We start from the raw sequence: 9910 nt of genomic DNA, 5'->3' as shown, positions 1-9910 counted from the left end.
CAAGTACTAGACTGGCATCTAAGCCCCCGAGTGAGAGGCTTGCTCACCACTCGGTAGGATTTTCAAACTTAGGCGAGTACTGGACTGGCAGCTAAGCCTCCGAGTGAGAGGCTTGCTCACAACTCGATATGATTTTTCAAACTTAGGCGAGTACTGGACTGCAGCTAAGCCCCCGAGTGAGAGGGTTTCCCACCACTCGGTAGGATTTTACAAACTTAGGAGAGTACTGGACTGCAGCTAAGCCCCTGAGTGGGAGGCTTGCTCACCACTCGGTAGGATTTTTCAAACTTAGGCAAGTACTGGACTGCAGCTAAGCCCCCGAGTGGGAGGCTTGCTCACCACTCGATAGGATTTTTCAAACTTAGGCGTGTACTGGACTGCAGCTAAGCCCCCGAGTGGGAGGCTTGCTCACCACTCGGTAGGATGATACGTCTCCAACTATCTATAATTTTTGATTGTTCCATGCTATTATATTATCAACCTTGGCTGTTTTATATGCATTTATATGCTATTTTATATGATTTTTGGGACTAAACTATTAACCTAGAGCCCAGTGCCAATTTCTATTTTTTTCCTTGCTTTAGCGTATCACAGAGTCCAATTGACCTGAAACTTCACGGAACTTATTTTTGGACCAGAAGAAGCCCACGGAGTATCGGAGATAGACCAGGAGAGTCCCGGGCTGCCCACGAGGGTGGGGGCGCGCCCACCCCCCTGGGCGTGCCCCCTGCCTCGTGGACAGCCCGGAGATCCACCGACGTACTTCTTCCTCCTATATATATACCCATATACCCTAAAAACTTCGGGGAGCACAATAGATTGGGAGTTCCGCCGCCAGAAGCCTCCGTAGCCACCAAAAACCAATCTAGACCTGTTTCCGCACCCTGCCGGAGGGGGGAATCCCTCTCCGGTGGCCATATTCATCATCCCAGTGCTCTCCATGACGAGGAGGGAGTAGTTCTCCCTCGGGGCTGAGGGTATGTACCAGTAGCTATGTGTTTGATCTCTCTCTCTCTTGTGTTCTTGAAGTGGCACGATCTTTATGTATCGCGAGCTTTGCTATTATAGTTGGATCTTATGATGTTTCTCCCCCTCTACTCTCTTGTAGTGGATTGAGTTTTCCCTTTGAAGTTATCTTATCAGATTGAGTCTTTAAGGATTTGAGAACACTTGATGTATGTCTTGCATGTGCTTATCTATGGTGACAATGGGATATCACGTGATCCACTTGATGTATGTTTTGGTGATCAACTTGCGAGTTCCGTGAACTTATGCATAGGGGTTGGCGCATGTTTTCGTCTTGACTCTCCGGTAGAAACTTTGGGGCACTCTTTGAAGTATTTTGTGTTGGTTTGAATAGATGGATCTGAGATTGTGTGATGCATATCGTATAATCATACCCACGAATACTTGAGGTGACATTGGAGTATCTAGGTGACATTAGGGTTTTGGTTGATTTGTGTCTTAAGGTGTTATTCTAGTACAAACTCTATGATATATTGAACGGAAAGAATAGCTTCATGTTATTTTACTACGGACTCTTGAATAGATCGATCAGAAAGGATAACTTTGAGGTGGTTTTATACCCTACCATAATCTCTTTGTTTGTTCTCCGCTATTAGTGACTTTGGAGTGACTCTTTGTTGCATGTTGAGGGATAGTTATATGATCCAATTATGTTATTATTGTTGAGAGAACTTCCACTAGTGAATGTATGAACCCCAGGCCTTGTTTCAACGCATTGCAATACCGTTTGTGCTCACTTTTATCATTAGTTACCTTGCTGTTTTTATATTTTCAGATTACAAAATCTTTATCTACCATCTATATACCACTTGTATCACCATCTCTTCACCGAACTAGTGCACCTATACAATTTACCATTGTATTGGGTGTGTTGGGGACACAAGAGACTCTTTGTTATTTGCTTGTAGGGTTGCTTGAGAGAGACCATCTTCATGCTACGCCTCCTATGGATTGATAAACCTTAGGTCATCCACTTGAGGTAAATTTGCTACTGTCCTACAAACCTCTGCATTTGGAGGCCCAACAATGTCTACAAGAAGAAGGTTGTGTAGTAGACATCAAGCTCTTTTCTGGCGCCGTTGCCGGGGAGGTTAGCGCTTGAAGGTATATCTTTAGATCTTGCAACCGAATCTCTTTGTTTCTTCTTTTAGCAATAGTTTAGTTTATAAAAGAAAACTACAAAAAAAATGGAATTGAGTTTACCTCATACGCTTCATCTTTTTAATATCTTTCATGAGTATGATGGAAAGGAAAATTGTGCAAAAGTGTTAGAAGAAGAATGCATTAAAATGTTTGGCACTAAATCTTTGGATGATGAGCACGATTGCAATGTTCTTAGTATGAACTCCTTGAATATCCATAGTACTAATGATGATTGTACTAGTTATGATCGATGAAAATGTCTCCTATAAACATGTCATTTTTTGTGGAGTGTATTGGCTTTGCATGTACACACCAAATAGGGAAGATAGATATTGCGAGAGGCATAAGCATTTAGAAACTAAATGGTTGCAAGAAAGGCTAAATGTTAGTGCTGAAAATTTCAAATTTCTTAGCTATACTTGTGAACTTTGCAATTAACATGGTCATTTAAATATCAAATGCAAATTGTTTCATGATCGAATCGTGTCCAAAAATTGTGATAAATTGATTTCCCTTGCACATTATAATGAAATTAGTTTGCTTTGGGGTTATGAAGAAATGAAATGTCAAACTAAGATTATTCCAGAATGTAACCTCAAGAAATTCCTCGATATTGATTTAGAGGAAATTTATATGTATTGTGCAGTGAATTGTATTGAAAATCCTTATATTGCCAATTACATAAAGAAAAGAAAAGAAATAGAAGATGAAGAGAATACTAATGAAAGGGAAGAGACTTCCGAATATCCTCCTATTATTTCTTATGATGAATCAGGTAACGAGGAGGAGCCTTCTATTCAACCAATCTCATTAATAAGGAGCTCCATAAAGAGGGTTGAACCCACACATGATGTGAAGAAGAAAAAGAAAAGACGGAGAAGCAAAGGTAAAAAGGTATCTCTCCCAAATGATGTTGCTCCTATTACTCCTTGTGATGATGATAATTGATACACTGTTGGTGCTATCCATACTATTAATGATGAAAGTGATTATGCTTATGATATGAAAAGGCCGAAGCTTGGGGATGCTATGTTTGATGAAGATTATGTTTTTGAGAATATATTTGCTGCAATTAATGTTAGTCCCAAGCTTGGGGAAGCTACGTTTAATGAAGATGATATTTTTAGTCTCCCAAGTTTTGATATGCAAATTTATAATGATGATAGCATGCCTCCTACTTATGATGATTATATTGATGAAGGTGGGTTTGGAAGAGTGACAACTTTAGGAAGTAATGATCCCACTATTTTGGAGGATGTTGAGTCTTATTATGATAATTATGAAAGTGGATTTGGAGAGGTCTTGACTTTATTTAGTGATGATTCCACTATCTTGGAAGAGGTTCCAATCGATTATGATGAGAACAAAGTTGCTACTTATGATAATTATTGTGATGATACATATGCTATAAAAAGTAGTGATGATTATATTTATAAAAATTGTCATGATTATGATTACCCTTTTTCTGAACATTACTCTTTTAATGTGGAAACAATTTATAGTATTCGAGTCTCTTATGATACTCCCACTATTCCGAATGAGAAGAACTTTGCTTATGTGGAGAGTAATAAAATTTCTATGCTTGTAGATCATGAAAAGAATGCTTTAGGTGCTGGTTATATTGTTGAATTAATTCATTATGCTACTGAAAATTATTATTAGGGAGGAACATATGCTTGTAGGAATTGCAATAATGTCAAGTTTCCTCTCTATGTGCTTAATATTTTGAAGTTATGCTTGTTTTGCCTTCGTATGCTAGTTGATTATTGTTCCTATAACTTGTTTGCTCACAAAATCCCTATGCATAGGAAGTGGGTTAGACTTAAATTTGCTAGTCATATTATTCATGATGCTCTCTTTATGTTACAATTCTTATCTGTTATGTGAGCATCATTGAAATCGTCATGCCTAGCTAGGGGCTTTAAATGATAGCGCATGTTGGGAGGCAACCCAATTTTATTTTTGTTATTTAACTTTTGCTCATGTTTAGCAATAAAAAATTTATCTAGCCTCTGTTATGATTGAGTTTTTTATGTTTTAATTAGTGTTTGTGCCAAGTAGAACCATTGGGAAGACTTGGGGAAAGTCTTGTTGATCTTGCTGTAAAAAACAGAAACTTTAGCGCTCACGAGAATTGCTGCCATTTTTTATTGGAGGGTGCTATTTAGTTAATTATTTTTTCAGATGATTAATAGTTAAATTCCTCACGTCCAGAAATTTATTTTAGAATTTTTGGGGTTCCATCAGTTTGCGTTAGTTATAGATTACTACAGACTGTTCTGTTTTTGACAGATTCTGTTTTTTCGTGTGTTGTTTGCTTATTTTAATGAATCTATGGCTAGTAAAAGAGTTTATAAACCATAGAGAAGTTGGAATACAGTAGTTTTAACACCAATATAAATAAAGAATTAGTTCATTACAGTACCTTGAAGTGGTGGTTTGTTTTCTTTTGCTAACGGAGCTCACGGAGATTTTCTTTTAAGTTTTGTGTTGTGAAGTTTTCAAGTTTTGGGTAAAGATTCGATGGACTTTGGAATAAGCAGTGGCAAGAGCCTAAGATTGGGGATGCCCAAGGCACCCCAAGGTAATATTCAAGGACAACCAAAAGACTAAGCTTGGGGATGCCCCAGATGGCATCCCCTCTTTCGTCTTTGTTCATCGGTAACTTTACTTGGAGCTATATTTTTATTCACCACATGATATGTGTTTTTCTTAGAGCGTCATTTTATTTTATTTTGTTTTGCTTGCTGTATGAATAAAATACCAAGATATGAAATTCTTAAATGTTAGAGAGTCTTCATATAGTTACATAATTATTCGACTACTCATTGATCTTCACTTATATCTTTTGGAGTAGTTTGTCATTTGCTCTAGTGCTTCACTTGTATCTTTTTAGAGCACGGCGGTGGTTTTATTTTGAAGAAATAGTTGAACTCTCTTGCTTCACTTATATTATTTTGAGAGTCTTTAGAACAGCATGGTAATTTTCTTTGGTTATTAAATTAGTCCTAATACGATGGGCATCCAAGAGGGATATAATAAAAACTTTCATATAAAGTGCATTGAATACTATGAGAAGTTTGATACTTGATGATTGTTTTGAGATATGGAGATAGTGATATTAAAGTTGTGCTTGTTGAGTAGATGTGAATTTGAGAATACTTGTGTTGAAGTTTGTGATTCCCGTAGCATGCACCTATGGTGAACCGTTATGTGACGATGTCGGAGCATGATTTATTTATTGATTGTCTTCCTTATGAGTGGCGGTCGGGGACGGGCGATGGTATTTTCCTACTAATCTATCCCCCTAGGAGCATGCGCGTAGTACTTTGCTTCAATAACTAATAGATTTTTGCAATAAGTATGTGAGTTCTTTATGACTAATGTTGAGTCCATGGATTATACACACTCTTACCCTTCCACCATTGCTAGCCTCTCTAATACCGCGCACCTTTCGCCGGTATGATACACCCACCATATACCTTCCTCAAAACAGCCACCATACCTACCTATCATGGCGTTTCCATAGCCATTCCGAGATATATTGCCATGCAACTTACCACCGTTCCATTTATTATGACACGCTCCATCATTGTCATATTGCTTTGCATGATCATGTAGTTGACATTGTATTTGTGGCAAAGCCATCGTTCATAATTCTTCCATACATGTCACTCTTGATTCATTTCACATCCCGGTACACCGCCAGAGGCATTCACATAGAGTCATATTTTGTTCTAAGTATTGAGTTGTAATCATTGAGTTGTAAATAAATAGAAGTGTGATGATCATCAATAATAGAGCATTGTTCCAAAAAAAGAGAAAGGCCAAAAAAAGGGAAGGCCCAAAAAAAGAATAAAAAAGGGAAAAGAAAAAACAAAAAAGGGGCAATGCTACTATCCTTTTTCCACACTTGTGCTTCAAAGTAGCACCATGATCTTTATAATAGAGAGTCTCTTGTTTTTTCACTTTCGTATACTAGTGGTAACTTTTCATTATAGAACTTGGCTTGCATATTCCAATAATGGGCCTCCTAAAATGCCCTAGGTCTTTGTGAGCAAGCAAGTTGGATGCACACCCACTTAGTTTCTTTTGTTGAGCTTTCATACATTTATAGCTCTAGTGCATCCGTTGCATGGCAATCCCTACTCACTCACATTGATATCTATTAATGGGCATCTCCATAGCTCGTTGATACGCCTAGTTGATGTGATACTATCTTCTCCCTTTTGTCTTCTCCACAACCACCATTCTATTCCACATATAGTGCTATGTCCGTGGCTCACGCTCATGTATTGCGTCAAGATTGAAAAGGTTTGAGAACACCAAAAGTATGAAACAATTGCTTGGCTTGTCATCGGGGTTGTGCATGATTTAAATATTTTGTGTGGTGAAGATGGAGCATAGCTAGACTATATGATTTTGTAGGGATAGCTTTCTTTGGCCATGTTATTTTGAGAAGACATAATTGCTTTGTTAGTATGCTTGAAGTATTATTATTTTTATGTCAATATTAAACTTTTGTCTTGAATCTTATGGATCTGAATATTCTTGCCACAATAACGAAAATTACATGGATAAATATGTTAGGTAGCATTCCACATCAAAAATTCTGTTTTTATCATTTACCTACTTGAGGACGAGCAGGAATTAAGCTTGGGATGCTGATACATCTCCAACGTGTCTATAATTTTTTATTGTTCCATGCTATTATATTATCAACCTTGGATGTTTTATATGCATTTATATGCTATTTTATATGATTTTTGGGACTAACCTATTAACCTAAAGCCCAGTGCCAGTTTCTGTTTTTCCTTGTTTTAGAGTATCGCAGAAAAGGAAAATCAAATGGAGTCCAATTGACCTGAAACTTCACGGAACTTATTTTTGGACCAGAACAAGCCCACGGAGTATCGGAGATGGACCAGGAGAGTTCCGGGCTGCCCACGAGGGTGGGGGCGTGCCCACCACCCTGGGCACGCCCCCCTGCCTCGTGGACAGCCCGGAGATCCACCGACGTACTTCTTCCTCCTATATATACCCATATACCCTAAAAACTTTGGGGATCACAATAGATCAGGAGTTCCGCCGCCAGAAGCCTCCATAGCCACCAAAAACCAATCTAGACCCATTCCGGCACCCTGCCGGAGTGGGGAATCCCTCTCCGGTGGCCATCTTCATCATCCCGGTGCTCTCCATGATGAGGAGGGAGCAGTTCTCTCTCGGGGCTAAGTGTATGTACCAGTAGCTATGTGTTTGATCTCTCTCTCTCTCTCGTGTTCTTGAAGTGGCACGATCTTGATGTATCGCGAGCTTTGCTATTATAGTTGGATCTTATTATGTTTCTCCCCCTCTACTCTCTTGTAATGGATTGAGTTTTCCCTTTGAAGTTATCTTAACAGATTGAATCTTTAAGGATTTGAGAACACTTGATGTATGTCTTGCATGTGCTTATCTGTGGTGACAATGGGATATCACGTGATCCACTTGATGTATGTTTTGGTGATCAACTTGCGAGTTCCATGAACTTATGCATAGGGGTTGGCACACGTTTTCGTCTTGACTCATCGGGTAGAAACTTTGGGGCACTCTTTGAAGTATTTTGTGTTGATTTGAATAGATGAATATGAGATTGTGTGATGCATATAGTATAATCATACCCACGGATACTTGAGGTGGCATTGGAGTATCTAGGTGACATTAGGGTTTTGGTTGATTTGTGTCTTAAGGTGTTATTCTAGTACGAACTCTATGATAGATTGAACGGAAAGAATAGCTTCATGTTATTTTACTACGGACTCTTAAATAGATCGATCAGAAAGGATAACTTTGAGGTGGTTTCGTACCCTACCATAATCTCTTCGTTTGTTCTCCGCTATTAGTGACTTTGGAGTGACTCTTTGTTGCATGTTGAGGGATAGTTATATGATCCAATTATGTTATTATTGTTGAGAGAACTTGCACTAGTGAAAGTATGAACCCTTGGCCTTGTTTCAACGCATTGCAATACCGGTTGTGCTCACTTTTATCATTAGTTAACTTGTTGTTTTTATATTTTCATATTACAAAAACCTTTATATACCATCCATATACCACTTGTATCACCATCTCTTCATCGAACTAGTGCACCTATACAATTTACCATTGTATTGGGTGTGTTGGGGACACAAGAGACTCTTTGTTATTTGGTTGCAGGCTTGCTTGAGAGAGACCATCTTCATCCTACGCCTCCTACGGATTGATAAACCTTAGGTCATCGACTTGAGGGAAATTTGCTACTGTCCTACAAATCTCTGCACTTGGAGGCCCAACAACGTCTACAAGAAGAAGGTTGTGTAGTATACATCATAGGAAGCTAAGCCTCCGAGTGAGAGGCTTGCTCCACACTCGGTAGGATTTTTTTAAAACTTAGGCAAAATGGATTCGCATCTAAGGCACCCACTGGGGGATTTAGAACATATAAAAAAGGAACAGTAATCATTTAAGAGACTGTAAAATTGTGTCTTTGATAATCAAACTAAAGGGTATTTCTTACTACATCTCAACAGTCTGAATGCTTAAGTGTAAAAGGGGCGGAGTAGCTCCGCATTCCAAGCGCGTGGCTCATATTTCTTGTGCTCAACATTGTATAAGTGGTATGCTCCATTGTGGAGCACTCTGGTGATTATGAAGGGTCTTCCCAAGTAGGGGCGAGCTTGTGTGGTTTCTGTTGATCCACTCGAAGAACCAAGTCTCCTTCTTGAAATGCTCGACTCCTCACATTTCTGGCATGGAATCGACGCAAGTCTTGCTGATAAATGGTAGACCGGATCAGGGTCATCTCTCTTTCCTCTTCTAGGAGATCAACTGCGTCTTGCCGAGCCTGTTCTGCTTCATCTTCTGACAAAAGCTCGACTCTGGGTGCATTGTGAAGCAAGTCACTCGGAAGTACAGCTTCAGCTCCATAGACCAAGAAGAATGGAGTTCGGCCAGTCGACCGATTAAGAGTTGTCCTCAAACCCCAAAGCACTGATGGAAGTTCATCGACCCATGCGCCTGCCATGTGCTTGAGATCACATATCAGTCGGGGTTTCAGTCCTTTGAGAATCAATCTGTTTGCTCTTTCACCTTGTCCATTCGACTAGGCATGGGCGACTGAAGCATAATCGACTCGAGTGCCTTGGGAAGCGCAGAAGGCTCTAAACTCATCAAAATCAAAGTTTGACCCATTGTCAGTGATGATGTTATGCGGAACACCATATCTGAATGTTAACTCTCTAATGAAACTAACCATAGTACTAGCTTCAAGACTTTTGATAGGTTTGGCTTCAATCCATTTGGTGAACTTGTCGACTGCCATGAGTACATGAGTGAAACCGCTCCTACCCGTTCTCAAAGGTCCAACCATGTCCAAACCCCAAACAGCGAAGGGCCATACGAGTGGAATGGTCTTCAGGGCTGACGCAGGCTTGTGAGACATGTTGGAGGAAAACTGGCAACCTTCACATCCGTCAACTATTTCTTGTGCCATCTCGTTTGCCCGTGACCAATAAAATCCCGCTCGGTATGCTTTGGCCACAATGGTCCGAGAGGATGCATGGTGACCATAGGTCCCCGAGTGGATGTCGTTAAGGATCACTCGACCTTCTTCTGGTGTTATGCATTTTTTGCTGACTCCAGTTACACTTTCTCTGAACAGCTGCCCTCTTATCACAATAAAAGCTTTGGATCGGCGGACGATCTGTCGGGCCTCTTCTTCGTC

This window comes from Triticum dicoccoides, chromosome 5A, assembly GCF_002162155.2.
Source record: "Triticum dicoccoides isolate Atlit2015 ecotype Zavitan chromosome 5A, WEW_v2.0, whole genome shotgun sequence".
NCBI classification, from domain to species: Eukaryota; Viridiplantae; Streptophyta; class Magnoliopsida; order Poales; family Poaceae; genus Triticum; species Triticum dicoccoides.
Note: the sequence above shows the minus strand (reverse complement) of the source record.